The 17,504-nt window shown below is 47.9% G+C and overlaps 1 protein-coding gene across 1 annotated transcript in view; it reads left to right on the top strand.

The window, feature by feature from the left end:
• The window catches only part of LOC135550054 (ephrin type-A receptor 7-like), a 163,023-nt gene that overhangs the window by 47,242 nt on the left and 98,277 nt on the right, over positions 1-17,504 (top strand). The gene's annotated exons all lie outside the window — the stretch shown is intronic.

Here is a 17,504-nt window from a genome sequence, read left to right as displayed (position 1 = left end):
GGGTAAAGGAGGGGGTTCATGTGGGGCTTGGCTCCCAGGTAGTGAAGGAGGTGCCCAGTACGAGTGCTGGGGTAAAGGAAGGGGTTCATGTGGAGCTAGGCTCCCAGGTAGTGAAGGAGGTGCCCAGTACGAGTGCTGGGGTAAAGGAGGGGATTCATGTGGGGCTAGGCTCCCAGGTAGTGGAGGAGGTGCCCAGTACAAATGCTGGGGTACAGGAGGGGTTTCATGTGGAGCTAGGCTCCCAGGTAGTGGAGGAGGTGCATAGTACAAGTGCTGGGTTAAAGGAGGGGGTTCATGTGGAGCTAGGCTCCCAGGTAGTGGAGGAGGTGCCCAGTACGAGTGCTGGGGTTCATGCGGAGCTAGGCTCCCAGGGAGTGGAGGAGAGGGCCCACTATGAGTAATGAGGTACAGTAGGGGGTTCATGTGGAGCTAGGCTCCCAGGGAGTGGAGGAGATGCCCACTATGAGTAATGGGGTACAGGAGGGGGTTCATGTGGAGCTAGGCTCCCAGGGAGTGGAGGAGATGCCCACTATGAGTAATGGGGTACAGGAGGGGGCTCATGTGGAGCTAGGCTCCCAGGTAGTGGAGGAGATGCCCACTACGAGTAATTAGGTTCAGGTGGGGGCTAGTCTCCCAAGTAGGGGAGGAGATGCCTGGTACGAGTGATGGGGTGCAAGTAGGGAGTGTTGAAAAGGATGTGTTTTGAGGGGAGTCAGTTGTCTGCGGCCTCAGCTGAGGAGGATCAGGAGAAGGATATCTCTTTTGATATGATAGCAGCTGGTGATGACTCAATTTACGATCTAGAGGAAGTAAATTGGTTTCTGGATCAGACTTTTGGGAAATCTGTCAAATTGGCAGATTATTTTGATGTTCATAAGTTTGTGAGGTCAGCTGTGATGTTACAGAAGACGGTTTCTCTGTGGTTTCTTCTGCTTTTCTTTTCTCTTTTCTACATGGAGGTACTAAGGGTCGGTTCTCTTAATATTAATGGGGGAAGGGACAGGAATAAGAGCGCTTGGGTATTAGAAGTAATAAAACAGAAAAGGCTTAATGTAGTTTTCCTACAGGAGACACATAGTGATGAGGAAAATGAGGTTGACTGGGGTATGTGGTGGGAGGGGCAGCATGTACTCAGTCACGGTACTAATTTCAGTGCTGGGGTGGCAGTCTTGTTTTCCTCAGGTTTAGGGGTGACTGTGGTATCTACAACAGAGATTGTCAAGGGTGGGGTTTTATTGGTCAAGGTGGATGTTATGTTTAAAAAAATGTTTTTTTATGTTTATGCTCCTAATGAGGGTACAGAGCGTATTGCTGTATTTGATCAAATAAAGGAAACCTTAAGACAGTGTGACCAAGAGGGGTGTATGGATTTAGGGGGGGACTGGAACTGTACAGTGGATTTTACTGTTGATCGCACCGCTGAAGAACCTCACCTGTGGTCAGCCACTTGCCTGTCTGGCCTATTAACTGAGTTTGAGCTGTCTGGTGTGTGGAGAGTAAGGAATGTGAAAGTTAGGCAGTACACATGGCTGATAAGAGATGTTTTAGACATTTGTAAACTGTCTGACGTATATGTGGGTTTACTTTCTTTGGATCAGGAGAAGGCTTTTGATCGTGTGGACCACCTGTACTTGTTTAAAACGACCAGTCTTCTTCTGGCTGTGCGGGGTGGAGATTATAAAAGAACATGGCCAAGATGTTCAAATGTTCATAAATGACCAGCATGGTCAATAATAATAAGGCAGAACAGTTGAAACTGGAGCAGCAGCACGGACAGGTGGACTGGGGACAGCAAGGAGTCATCATGTCAGGTAGTCTTGGGGCATGGTCCTAGGGCTCAGGTCCTCCGAGAGAGAGAGAAAGAAAGAGAGGAAAGAATTAGAGAACGCACACTTAGATTCACACAGGACACCGAATAGGACAGGAGAAGTACTCCAGATATAACAAACTGACCCGAGCCCCCCGACACAAACTGCTGCAGCATAAATACTGGAGGCTGAGACAGGAGGGGTCAGGAGACACTGTGGACCCATCCGAGGACACCCCCGGACAGGGCCAAACAGGAAGGATATAACCCCACCCACTTTGCCAAAGCACAGCCCCCACACCACTAGAGGGATATCTTCAACCACCAACTTACCATCCTGAGACAAGGCTGAGTATAGCCCACAAAGATCTCCGCCATGGCACAACCCAAGGGGGGCGCCAACCCAGACAGGATGACCACATCAGTGAATCAACCCACTCAGGTGACGCACCCCTTCCAGGGACGGCATGAGAGAGCCCCAGTAAGCCAGTGACTCAGCCCCTGTAATAGGGTTAGAGGCAGAGAATCCCAGTGGAAAGAGGGGAACCGGCCAGGCAGAGACAGCAAGGGCGGTTCGTTGCTCCAGAGCCTTTCCGTTCACCTTCCCACTCCTGGGCCAGACTACACTCAATCATATGACCCACTGAAGAGATGAGTCTTCAGTAAAGACTTAAAGGTTGAGACCGAGTATGCGTCTCTGACATGGGTAGGCAGACCGTTCCATAAAAATGGAGCTCTATAGGAGAAAGCCCTGCCTCCAGCTGTTTGCTTAGAAATTCTAGGGACAGTTAGGAGGCCTGCGGCTTGTGACCGTAGCGTACGTGTAGGCATGTACGGCAGGACCAAATCAGAGAGATAGGTAGGAGCAAACCCATGTAATGCTTTGTAGGTTAGCAGTAACACCTTGAAATCAGTCCTTGCTTTGACAGGAAGCCAGTGTATGGAGGCTAGCACTGGAGTAATATGATCAAATTTTTTGGTTCTAGTAAGGATTCTAGCAGCCGTATTTAGCACTAACGGAAGTTTATTTTGTGCTTTATCCGGGTAGCCGGAAAGTAAAGCATTGCAGTAGTCTAACCTAGAAGTGACAAAAGCATGGATTAATTTTTCTGCATCATTTTTGGACAGAAAGTTTCTGATTTTTGCAATGTTACGTAGATGGAAAAAAGCTGTCCTTGAAATGGTCTTGATATGTTCTTCAAAAGAGAGATCAGGGTCCAGAGTAACGCCGAGGTCCTTCACAGTTTTATTTGAGACGACTGTACAGCCATTAAGATTAATTGTCAGATTCAACAGAAGATCTCTTTGTTTCTTGGGACCTAGAACAAGCATCTCTGTTTTGTCCGAATTTAAAAGTAGAAAGTTTGCAGCCATCTACTTTCTTATGTCTGAAACGCATGCTTCAAGCAAGGGCAATTTTGGGGCTTCACCATGTTTCATTGAAATGTACAGCTGTGTGTCATCCGCATAGCAGTGAAAGTTAACATTATGTTTTCGAATAACACCCCCAAGAGGTAAAATATATAGTGAAAACAATAGTGGTCCTAAAACGGAACCTTGAGGAACACAATTTACAGTTGATTTGTCAGAGGACAAACCATTCACAGAGACAAAATGATATCTTTCCGACAGATAAGATCTAAACCAGGCCATTACTTGTCCGTGTAGACCAATTTGGGTTTCCAATCTCTCCAAAAGAATGTGGTGATCGATGGTATCAAAAGCAGCACTAAGGTCTAGGAGCACGAGGACAGATGCAGAGCCTCGGTCCGATGCCATTAAAATGTCATTTACCACCTTCACAAGTGCAGTCTCAGTGCTATGATGGGGTCGAAAACCAGACTGAAGCATTTCGTATACATTGTTTGTCTTCAGGAAGGCAGTGAGTTGCTACGCAATAGCTTTTTCTAAACATTTTGAGAGGAATGGAAGATTCGATATAGGCCGATAGTTTTTTATATTTTCTGGGTCAAGGTTTGGCTTTTTCAAGAGAGGCTTTATTACTGCCACTTTTAGTGAGTTTGGTACACATCCGGTGGATAGAGAGCCATTTATTATGTTCAACATAGGAGGGCCAAGCACAGGAAGCAGCTCTTTCAGTAGTTTAGTTGGAATAGGGTCCAGTATGCAGCTTGAAGGTTTAGAGGCCATGATTATTTTCATCATTGTGTCAAGAGATATAGTACTAAAACACTTGAGCGTCTCTCTTGATCCTAGGTCCTGGCAGAGTTGTGCAGACTCAGGACAACTGACAACTGAGCTTTGAAGGAATACGCAGATTTAAAGAGGAGTCCGTAATTTGCTTTCTAATAATCATAATCTTTCCCTCAAAGAAGTTCATGAATTTATCACTGCTAAAGTGATTTCTTCTGGTCTGGACCACACTGGATTAAAGCTGCAGCCCTGTACCTGCCACTGCACGAGGGTGGGCAAGGCCTGGTGGACATTTCCTCTAGGGTCATGGCTTTCCAGCTTCAAGCAGCCCAGAGACTGTTGTACAGTGACGGTTCTAGCTGGGTCGACACAGCCTACACACTGATGAGGAGAGCCGGCTGTTTGGGCTTAGACAAGCACCTTTTCCTCTTAAAGCTGGAGGGGGGTGATTTGCCTGGCATAACTCCATTTTATGAGTCTGTTATGCAGGCTTGGAGGGTTCTTGTCAAGTCCCGTAAGGCCGGCACGCCACCAGGGATGTGGCTTTTTGAAGAGCCTCTTTTTCACAACTCTGCCATCCAGTCCTGTGTTCTGGGTTCAGCTAGCCTACGTTCATGCCTGTTAGGCGTGGGGTGTACCAAGCTGGGTCATCTGATGCGGAGCAGGAGCAGATCGTTGGAGGAGCTGGGAGAAAGAGCGGCGATCCGATCATCTCGCCTACTGAGGAAGGTTGTCAATGAGGTCTGTGACTCCTTTCCAGGGCTTCATCTGCAGTATGTGACTGACACTTCCAATTCTGATCGGTGGAAGGAGGTTCTGGATTATGTTTTCCCTGCACTGATTGTTAGTGCTGCGATGGGGACATTTGAAGAGGACGTGGGGATGCTGCTTTCCTTCGATACCCCGGAGCTGGGGGAGTTCCAGGAGGTGGGAAAGAAGGCCATGTACATAACATGTGTAAAGGTGTCCCATGCCTCTTCCCTGGAAGGGGTAAAATTGACGAGTTGGGCGGGTGTGTTTGGTCCAGGTGCCTCCCCAAAAGGCTGTTGGCGATCATTATATAAACTGCCTATTGATAAGAGGACAGCTGACCTCCAACGGAGGATAATACATGGAGCTATAGCCACCAAAATGCATCTGGTACACCTGGATCCTACTGTTGGAGAGGGGTGTCCATTCTGTGCTGAGTCTGAATCTCTGGCACATCTGTTTTTACTGTGTCCCAGGTTGGTCGGGATGATTGACCTGATCACTAATTGGTTCTCAGTGTTGGGAGAGGTTTTCTCTTCCCAACTGTATAAATTTGGGCCAAAGTACAGGTATGGTCAAAAGGGTGTAGTTGTGTTGCTTAATTTTGTGTTAGGGGCAGCAAAATTAGCGATATGGAAGACCCGAAAGAACAGCATTCGGGGACAGGGGTCTGTGGATGTGGTGGGAATGCTGGAGGGAATGTTGGCAGCAAGACTAAGGGTTGAGTTTGCCTATTATAAACTTGTCAACAATATTGATCTGTTTGAGTATATGGGGTATTGAGGCTGTGTTTAGTTACTGTGGAGGAGGAATTGGAGTTGTGTTTTTAATTGATGTGTAACTATGGTTTTGTATGAGTATTTATTGTGTTGTGGGCTCCCAGACCCAATAAAGATTATTTAAAACTCAAACTCTCTCGCTCTCTTTCTCTCTCGCTCTCTTTTTCTCTCTCGCTCTCTTTTTCTCTCTCGCTCTCTTTCTCTCGCTCTCTCTTTTCTTTCTCTCTCTCTCTCTCTCTCTCTTTCTCTCTCTCTCTCTCTCTCTCTCTCTCTCGCTCTCTTTCTCTCTCTCTCTCTTTCTCTCTCTCTCTCTTTCTCTCTTTCTCTCTTTCTCTCTCGCTCTCTTTCTCTCGCTCTCTTTCTCCAAGCTCTCGCTCTCTCTCTCCAAGCTCTCGCTCTCTCTCTCCAAGCTCTCGCTCTCTCTCTCCAAGCTCTCGCTCTCTCTCTCCAAGCTCTCGCTCTCTCTCCAAGCTCTCGCTCTCTCTCCAAGCTCTCTCTCTCTCTCCAAGCTCTCTCTCTCTCTCAAGCGCTCTCTCTCTCTCCAAGCGCTCTCTCTCTCTCCAAGCGCTCTCTCTCTCTCTCTCCAAGCTCTCTCTCTCAAGCTCTCGCTCTCTCTCCAAGCTCTCGCTCTCTCTCCAAGCTCTCGCTTGCTCGCTCTCGCTCTCTCTCCAAGCTCTCGCTTGCAAGTGCTCTCGCTCTCTCTCCAAGCTCTCGCTTGCTCGCTCTCGCTCTCTCTCCAAGCTCTCGCTTGCTCGCACTCGCTCTCTCTCTCCAAGCTCTCGCTTGCTCGCTCTCTCTCTCTCTCTCTCTCTCTCTCTCTCCAAGCTCTCGCTCGCTCTCTCCCAATATAACTGATTGAAATCTTTTGAGCCAGATTCTAATTGGAATTTTGATGTTCCTTTTAATGGCATAGAATGCTCTTCTTGCTTTGTCTCTCAGCACATTCACAGCCATGTGAAAGCTACCTGTGTTGCTGATATTTAGTCCTAGATATGTGTAGTTTTTGGTGTGTTTTGGTTTACTTGTTTATCAATTAGTGTGGATGGTGTAAATGTGGTCTGTTGTACGATAATATTTTAGAAATCCAATCTGGCTTCTGCTCAGGACGTTGTGTTCGTCAAGGAAATGATGTAGTCTGCTATTTATAAGACTGCAGAGAATTTTCCCCAAGTTGCTGTTAACGTAAATTCCTCTAATTATTTGGATCAAATTTGTCTCCATTTTTATAGATTGGTGTGATCAATCCCTGGTTCCAAATATCGGGGAAAATACCTGCAGTGAGGATAATGTTGAAGAGTTTGAGTACAGCCAATTTGAATTTGTGGTCTGTATATTTGATCATTTCATTTAAAACACCATCAGCACCACAGGCCTTTGGGGTGTAGAGTGCATAGTTTTTCCAGTAATTCTTCTTCTGTAATTGGGGTATCCACCGGATTCTGATGCTCTTTGACTGCTGATTCAAGGATTTGTCATTTTTCTTGTATATCTTTTTGTTCTGGGCTCTTTGTTATATTGCTGTAGAGGTTTGCAAAGTGATTTCTCCACATATCCCCATGTTGGATAGCCAATTCCTCATGATGAGGTTTGTTTAATTTATTCCAATTCTCCCAGAAGTGGTTTGATTCTATGGATTCCTCAATTCTATCCAGCTGATTTCTAATGTGCTGTTCCTTTTTTGTTCTTAGGGTGGGTTTGTATTGCTTCAGTGTTTCCCCATATTGAAGGCATATATTTTTGTTGTCTGGTTTTCTGTGTTTTTGATTAAATATAATTTCTCAATGACTTTCTTAGATTTTTTGCAATCATTATCAATCATTATCATTTTTCATCATCTGTTATTTCTGGTTTGCTCTTATGCTTCTTTAAATTAGCCAAGGAGGCTAATTCGTCAAATATAAAGTTTATGTTCCAAACAGCCAAATTTACACCTTCATTGCTGTAGGAGAATGTTAAGGCTAAACAGTTGTCCAGGAGAGATTGTATTTGTTGGCTACTAATTGCTTTTTGGTAGATGTCTGTACTGTTTGCACTCCATCTGTAGGCCTGCTTTGTACCATGTAATTTATTGGGCCGTGATGCTTCTGGGTTCTGCTCTTCTCAGATACACTGTGATTTTACTGTGGTCTGAGAGAGGTGTTAGTGGGCTGACTGTGAAGGCTCTGAGAGACTCTGGGTTTAGGTCGGGGAGGAAGTAGTCTACAGTGCTGCTGCCAAGGGATGAGCTGTAGGTGTACCTACCAAAAGAGTCCCCTCTCAGCCAACCATTGACTATGTACAGACCAAGGCCAAAACCTAGGAAGAAACCTAGAGAGGAACCAGGCTATGTGGGGTGGCCAGTCCTCTTCTGGCTGTGCCGGGTGGAGATTATAACAGAACATGGCCAAGATGTTCAAATGTTCATAAATGACCAGCATGGTCCAATAATAATAAGGCAGAACAGTTGAAACTGGAGCAGCAGCACGGCTAGGTGGACTGGGGACAGCAAGGAGTCATCATGTCAGGTAGTCCTGAGGCATGGTCCTAGGGCTCAGGTCCTCCAAGAGAGAGAAAGAAAGAGAGAATTAGAGAAAGCACAGGACACCGAATAGGACAGGAGAAGTACTCCAGATATAACAAACTGACCCTAGCCCCCGACACATAAACTACTGCAGCATAAATACTGGAGGCTGAGACAGGAGGGGTCAGGAGACACTGTGGCCACATCTGAGGACACCCCCGGACAGGGCCAAACAGGAAGGATATAACCCCACGGTATAACGGTACCAAGCAAATCCAGGGTGTACTTATAGTCTATACTAACTAGGGGATGGGATTTTCCTAAGACCTGGAGTTTGTCTCTTTTGGTCAACATGCAGAGGAACAGCCCTACAATAATTCAAGTTAAGGAGACATCCGTTGTACGTTGTCGTATTTGTCAGGACTACCCCCATTTTCCTGCTCTCCTCTTCACCTCTACAAGGACACTCTCTGGACCAGCTCTGTTAAAACAAGGATAATGCCCCATCAAGTATTGACACAAACCGTTTCTCCTGAGCCAGCAGCCTGACTTGCCACATCCCTGCAGCAGGATCACCAGCCACCGAAAGCTTTACACAGCGCCAAGGGGGAGAATCGTGGATGTTTCAGAGCAGCGGAGCCTGTATGTCTGAAGGGATGGATTTTGGGGACTCCCCTTGCTAGGAGGACACCGTTTTTTTGCAGTGGCAGAGAAGGTTTAAAGGTTTTATTCAAATGCAGCGTAAATAAGATGCAGCCAATAATGAATAGAGACTCTTTGGAAATGTTGAAATCATTTGACATACAAAAAGGGGGCAGATAAAAAGTTAAGGAACAACGTATTTATTTTAATGGCAAACTAGGACACTTGCTCTGTACAGTACTTGCAGATGACACGCCAACGGGCCCAAATAAACAGAGCGAACGATTAGCCGTACGGTGCTATAAAGAACAATGCAGTTCAACTTTTGTGTGTTTGTTTGCATGGTGTCTTCTGGCTTCTCCTTTTCAAACTGGTCAGAGTTTGCGTAGGAGTGTTGTCGAAACCTAGTGCTGTGTGCTTTGATTGTCGGCGTCCGCAACGTGCTTCTACAGTATGTATTATCAGCAGTGTGTCAGTTTTTATCTTTAGTGACCCCTGCTGTGCTGTTGCCAGCCAGTGTGGTGATGAACTGACCCCAGATCAGAACCCAGTGCTGGATAAGGACACTATCTCCCTCCGAGGAGAGCAACCCATCCTCCTCTCTACCTCCAGACTACTTTTATTCTCACAATGATGCCTGGCAATATACCTCCTATTTAGTGACAGCGCTTCAGGTTTGCCCGGACCAGACCTTTTTCAGTCTGCCTCTACATGCTATCTTGACTGGGTCAATTCTCGTAAGGCGTTGAACCGTGTGCCCACAAATCCTCCCCGTCGACCGTTTTATGTTTCCATAAAACTGTCCAATATCCCCCTTACTAGCACCTCCATGTGGCCGACACAGGTCAGAGGGGGGATAAATTCATGGTGACAACCAGTGAGCAGGGAGGGGGAGGGTAAATTATCTGGGACACCTCAGATGTGGGCGGCTCAAGGGAAAAAATGGTAAATTCTCGACGCCCCGTCCCAGAATGCATTACACCAGGAGGCGGCCCGACCACTGACCTTCAGGTGTCACCATTTACATATCAGGAAACAAGGGGTGTGTGTGATGACTCTGCAACCCACCAACTCCAAAATCTAATTTTAAATTCCTGGAGAGACTCTCTGATGCAGATGACTTGTGTAATGCAGTTATCGGTGAGACACATACACACACCCACATACATACACACACCCACATACATACACACACCCACATACATACACACACCCACATACATACACACACCCACACACACACACACACCCACATACATACACACACCCACATACATACACACACCCACATACATACACACACCCACACACACACACACACCCACATACACACATACACACACACACCCACATACACACACACACCCACATACACACACACCCACATACACATACCACAAACACACACACCCACATACACACACCACACACACACACACACACACACACACACACACACACACCACATACACACACACACACACCCCCACATACACACCCACATACACACACCACATACGCACCCAGGCAAACACACACCACACATATGCACCCACCACATACGCACCCAGGAAAACACACACCACATATGCACCCCCACATACACACACAACACACGCACCCACATACACACCCACATACACACACCACATACGCACCCAGGCAAACACACATCACATACACACACCACATACGCACCCAGGCAAACACACACCACATACACACACCACATACGCACCCAGGCAAACACACACCACATACACACACCACATACGCACCCAGGCAAACACACACCACATACACACCCACAAACACACACACACACCACACACCGCACCCAGGCAAAAACACACCACATACACACACCCACATACACACATACACACACCACATACACACACCCACATACACACCCAGGCAACACACCACATACACACCACATACACACCCACATACGCACCCAGGCAAACACACACACCACATACGCACCCAGGCAAACACACACCACATACGCACCCCCACATACACACACAACACACGCACCCACATACGCACCCACATGCGCACACCCACATGCACACACCCACATACACACACCACATACACACCCAGGCAAACACACACCACATACACACCCACATACATACACACACCACATACACACCCACATACATACACACACCACATACACACACCACATACACACACCACATACGCACCCAGGCAAACACACACCACATACACACCCACATACGCACCCAGGCAAATACACACCACATACACACCCACATACACACACCACATACGCACCCAGGCAAACACACACCACATACACACACCACATACGCACCCAGGCAAACACACACCACATACACACCCACAAACACACACCCACATACACACATACACACACCACATACGCACCCACATACACACACCACATACACACCCACATACACACCCAGGCAAACACACACCACATACACACCCACATACACACACCACATACGCACCCAGGCAAACACACACCACATACGCACCCAGGCAAACACACACCACATACGCACCCACATACACACACCACATACGCACCCCATACACACACCACATACGCACCCCATACACACACCACATACGCACCCAGGCAAACACACACCACATACGCACCCAGGCAAACACACACCACATACGCACCCAGGCAAACACACACCACATACGCACCCAGGCAAACACACACCACATACGCACCCAGGCAAACACACACCACATACACACACCCACATACACACATACACACACCACATACACACACCCACATACACACCCAGGCAAACACACACCACATACACACCCACATACACACACCACATACACCCAGGCAAACACACACCACATACGCACCCAGGCAAACACACACCACATACACACACACACCACAGGCAACCACACACACCACACATACACACACCACATACACACACCACATACACACCCACATACACACCCAGGCAAACACACACCACATACACACCCACATACACACACCACATACGCACCCAGGCAAACAAACACCACATACGCACCCAGGCAAACACACACCACATACGCACACAGGCAAACACACACCACATACGCACCCCCACATACACACACAACACACGCACCCACATACGCACCCACATACGCACACCCACATGCACACACCACATACACACCCAGGCAAACACACACCACATACGCACACCACATACACACACCACATACACCCAGGCAAACACACACCACATACGCACACACACACCCACATACACACACCACATACGCACCCAGGCAAACACACACCACATACACACAAACACACATACGCACCCAGGCAAATACACACCACATACACACCCACATACACACACCACATACACACCCACAAACACACACCACATACGCACCCAGGCAAACACACACCACATACACACACCACAAATACACACCCATACACACACCCACATACGCACCCACATACACACACCACATACGCACCCACAAACACACACCACACACACCCAGGCAAATACACACCACATACACACCCACATACACACACCACATACGCACCCAGGCAAACACACACCACATACGCACCCAGGCAAATACACAACACATACACACACCCACATACACACACCCACATACACACACCCAGGCAAACACACACCACATACACACACCACATACGCACCCAGGCAAACACACACCACATACACACACCACATACGCACCCAGGCAAACACACACCACATACACACCCACATACGCACCCAGGCAAATACACACCACATACACACCCACATACACACACCACATACGCACCCAGGCAAACACACACCACATACACACCCACATACGCACCCAGGCAAATACACACCCACATACACACACCACATACGCACTCAGGCAAATACACACCACATACACACACCACATACGCACCCAGGCAAACACACACCACATACACACACCCACATACACACACCACATACACACACTCACATACACACCCACATACACATTCAGGCAAACACACACCACATACACACCCACACACCACACACCCACAAACACACACCACATACGCACCCAGGCAAACACACACCACATACGCACCCAGGCAAACACACACCACATACGCACCCCCACACACCACATACACACCCACAACACACGCACCAAATACATACGCACGCACCCACATACACACACAACACACGCACCCACATACGCACCCACATGCACACACCCACATACACACACCACATACGCACCCAGGCAAACACACACCACATACACACCCACATACACACACCACATACGCACCCAGGCAAACACACACCACATACACACCCACATACACACCCAGGCAAATACACACCACATACACACCCACATACACACACCACATACGCACCCAGGCAAACACACACCACATACACACCCACATACACACACAGGCAAACACACACCACATACGCACACACCACATATACACACACCACATACACACACCACATACACACCCAGGCAAACACACACCACATACACACCCAGGCAAACACACCCCACATACACACCCAGGCAAACACACCCAGGCAAACACACCCCACATACACACCCAGGCAAACACACCCCACATACACACCCAGGCAAACACACCCCACATACGCACCCAGGCAAACACACCCCACATACGCACCCAGGCAAACACACACCACATACGCACCCAGGCAAACACACACCACATACGCACCCAGGCAAACACACACCACATACGCACCCAGGCAAACACACACATACACCCAGGCAACCGCACACCACATACGCACCCAGGCAAACACACACCACATACGCACCCAGGCAAACACACACCACATACGCACCCAGGCAAACACACACCACATACGCACCCAGGCAAACACACACCACATACGCACCCAGGCAAACACCCAGGCAAACACCCAAGCAAACACCCAAGCAAACACACACGACATACGCACCCACATACACACACGATATATACACACACGATATACACACCCAGGCAAACACACACGATATATACACACACGATATACACACCCAGGCAAACACACACCACATACACACCCACATACACACTCACCACATACGCACCCAGGCAAACACACACCGCATACACACACCGCAAACACACACCGCATACACACACCACAAACACACACCGCAAACACACACCACATACACACACCGCAAACACACACCACATACGCACCCAGGAAAATACACACCACATACGCACCCAGGCAAACACACACCCACATACACACCCAGGCAAAAACACACCACATACACACTCACATACACACCCAGGCAAACACACACCACATACACACCCAGGCAAACACACATGACATACACACCCACATACACACACGACATACGCACCCACCCAGGCAAAGACACACGTCATGCTCACCCACATACACACCCAGGCAAACACACACCACATACACACCCGTATACACACCCAGGCAAACCCACACCACATACACACCCAGGCAAACACACACCACATACACACCCAGGCAAACACACACCACATACACACCCAGGCAAACACACACCACATACACACCCAGGCAAACACCGAAGCAAACACATACACACACGATATATACACACACGATATACACACCCAGGCAAACACACACCCATATACACACACGATATACACACCCAGGCAAACACACACCCATATACACACACGATATACACACCCAGGCAAACACACACGATATATACACACACGATATACACACCCAGGCAAACACACATGGGAAACGCACGACATACATAACCACATACACACACATGCACAAATGTGCACACAGCAACTGTATGGTACACACAGACACACACACAGCCCCAAACCGGGATGAGGGAGTGTGTACCCCATGAGGAAGGTGATCATTATTGAAATCCACTGGTCTGTGTGACTGCCTCCTAATCTTTTCCCTTGAAAACAAGGGATTTCTCTCTCTCCCTCTCTCCAAGCTCCCTCTCTCGCTCTCGCTCTTCCTCTTACGTGATGGGTAACAGAATAATATTGTTCTGCAGAATATGATTATACAGGTTTATGTCTGTATGTTACTTATGCCCTCATTAGGTTTAGGTGTTTGTTTATGTCATCACTCTCTCCCATTGGTTGTGAAGTCTGTCAGGTGCATGCTGGGGGACTCTGCACTTTTAAAGGCTGACTTCCACTCTGGGAGAACATATAGCGTGGTATATAAACACACACACACACACACACACACACACACACACACACACACACACACACACACACACACACACACACACACACACACACGGCACTACAGGGATAAACATCATTATTGCTGATACCACTCATCGTTGCTCTTTCCGACAGTTCCTCCTCTCTCTACTTTCCTCCACTCTTTTTCACCCTTCAGCCGTTCTTCTTCTCAAAGTTAAACTCCCCCGCCGCCCGGTCTGTGGGATTATATCGATCCATCCTCAGCCCTCCTGCCATTGCCTTTCGACCGCTGGGCTAAACCATTAAACTCCACATGGGGGGGATTACGCCCCTTGTCCTCTCTCTATTCCCATAGTGTGTCCTCTTGTGTTGTCTTCTATTTGTCCTCACGAGAACTGTTCCATATAGGGACCACCCTTGTTTCACAACTGTTATCTCTGCTAATATCTCTCCTCCCTGATCAATATCCCCCTCTCCTTCCTGTCTGGCTCTCGCCCATTCCCCTCTCCTTCCTGTCTGGTTCTCTCCCATGCCCCTGTCCTTCCCAGTCATAACTAGCTCCATGGTGTGTGTGCCAGCACTGCTGCCCTTCTGGAGGATAATGCCAATTAGAGCATGGGCACGAGATGTGTGTGTGTGTGTGTGTGTGTGTGTGTGTGTGTGTGTGTGTGTGTGTGTGTGTGTGTGTGTGTGTGTGTGTGTGTGTGTGTGTGTGTGTGTGTGTGTGTGTACATCCTATTGGGTCAGTCAATACCCGCAGCATGAGAAACCAAATAACTCTCGGTGGCAAACCTGTTGTTCTCTCCTTCCACCCTGCTCTTTTCTTCCCACTTCTTGAGTCCTTGACTCCAAAAACGGCCCCCTATAACGCTCACCACGGTTAGAGGAACAAACAAACAAAGTGAGGAATCGATGAGAGGGAACACTCAGCGGGTTGCTCTGTCAGAGAAGAGGGTGTGGTACATTCAGAGGGGGGAGCTGGGCTTGTCTGGGGGAATCTGGAATCAGTGACACGGGCTGTCAGCCCTCAATCACGAGTCCTCAAATGGATGACAAACAGGCCCAGGCAGGATTCCAAACACAGATTCACAGAAAGACACACACACACACTTACTAGACTACAGATGCAGGAGGCTCAGCTTCTCCCCTTAAACACATTTGTCACTTTGTCATTCTGCAGGCCCGGAGCACATTGACGGTGTGTGGTGTGGTGAATCCACAGTTGTAGCCCCCGTTCTGTCCTCATTACTCCACGCTCCCTGCAGACGGAAGACATCTTGGACAAACCTCGCCCCTCTCTCTCCACCACCAGCACACGACCACTTGTCGACGCAATTTGACTAAACTGCACTGGAAGCTGCGTCGGTTTGTCCAATGTGTTTAAGGAAAGAGGAGTGGGGATGGGAGGAAGAGAAGAAATGAGTAGGTTAGACCCCTCCGTTCGTCTCTGTCCCACACCAACTCTCACGCATTCCTCATCATTCTCTCGGACTTTTGCCATATCTCTTGTCTTTATTACGTCGATATGTGTCTTTGGTTGCCATCCCCCCCAGTGTGTGGCATGTATAATTTATCCTTGGGTGTGGGTGTGTACACACACACACGTGTGTGTCTGATCAGAAAGTGTGTGAGATCAGAGGGTTCTCACCTGCATGATTCTCCTCTGGGCTAATGGGAATGGAAGTGGCCCCGCGACTACTCGGCTCCCCAGGAACCTAACTATGAACACACACTTATGCAGACTGCTATCCACGCACACAGACCACTTGTACGTTACACACGCTATTTATGAACTATTAGTCCACCGAATGTTTTAAATAAATACAAAATCTCACCCATCTGCACACAATACCACATAATGACAAAGTGAAAACATGTTTTTCACCAATATCTTATTTACAACCCTGAGTCAATACTTTGTAGAAATACCTTTGGCAGCGGTTACAGCTGTCAGTCTTTCTAGAAGCATGCTTTCACTTTGTCATTACGGGGTTATCGTGTGTAAATGGGCGAGGAAGTAAATAAATGGAATCCATTTTGAATTCAGGCTGTAACACAACAGGATTCCTCGACTCGAAGTTGGTAGCCGTCAGAAACCTCCCAGTTCCTACACAGTTGAGTATTTTTAGGAAACTACTGTATATGAAGTAATAAAATAAGTAATTTAGCTGTGGTGGGTGTCTTGTGATGTTGTGGTCCTCTGTAGTTCAGTTGGTAGAGCATGACACTTGCAATGCCAGGATGGAGGCGTTGATTCCCAGGACCCTCCTCCACATATGTAAAATGAATGCAGGTGACTAAGTCGGTTTGGATTAGAAACATCTGCTGAAGGCTACTTATTATTGAGTTATTTGGAAGTCGAGGTGAGTTTTAGTAGTATAGTAGTAGTACAGTTGATTTAAACAGTTGATTTAAGGAATGAATTGACCTGCGCGCCATGTAATGGGAACACTCACAGACGACTGTTAGACCAAAGAGTCCATCCAACTTCAGATCATGTCCTTTCATTTATATTGCTCTAGAAAGACCATCTGACCTCCAACCCTGCTAACCAAATGCAGC

Source organism: Oncorhynchus masou, chromosome 12 (genome assembly GCF_036934945.1).
Source record: "Oncorhynchus masou masou isolate Uvic2021 chromosome 12, UVic_Omas_1.1, whole genome shotgun sequence".
Lineage (NCBI taxonomy): Eukaryota > Metazoa > Chordata > Actinopteri > Salmoniformes > Salmonidae > Oncorhynchus > Oncorhynchus masou.
The sequence above is the reverse complement of the archived record's forward strand: the minus strand, read 5'-3'. Positions and strand labels throughout refer to the sequence as shown.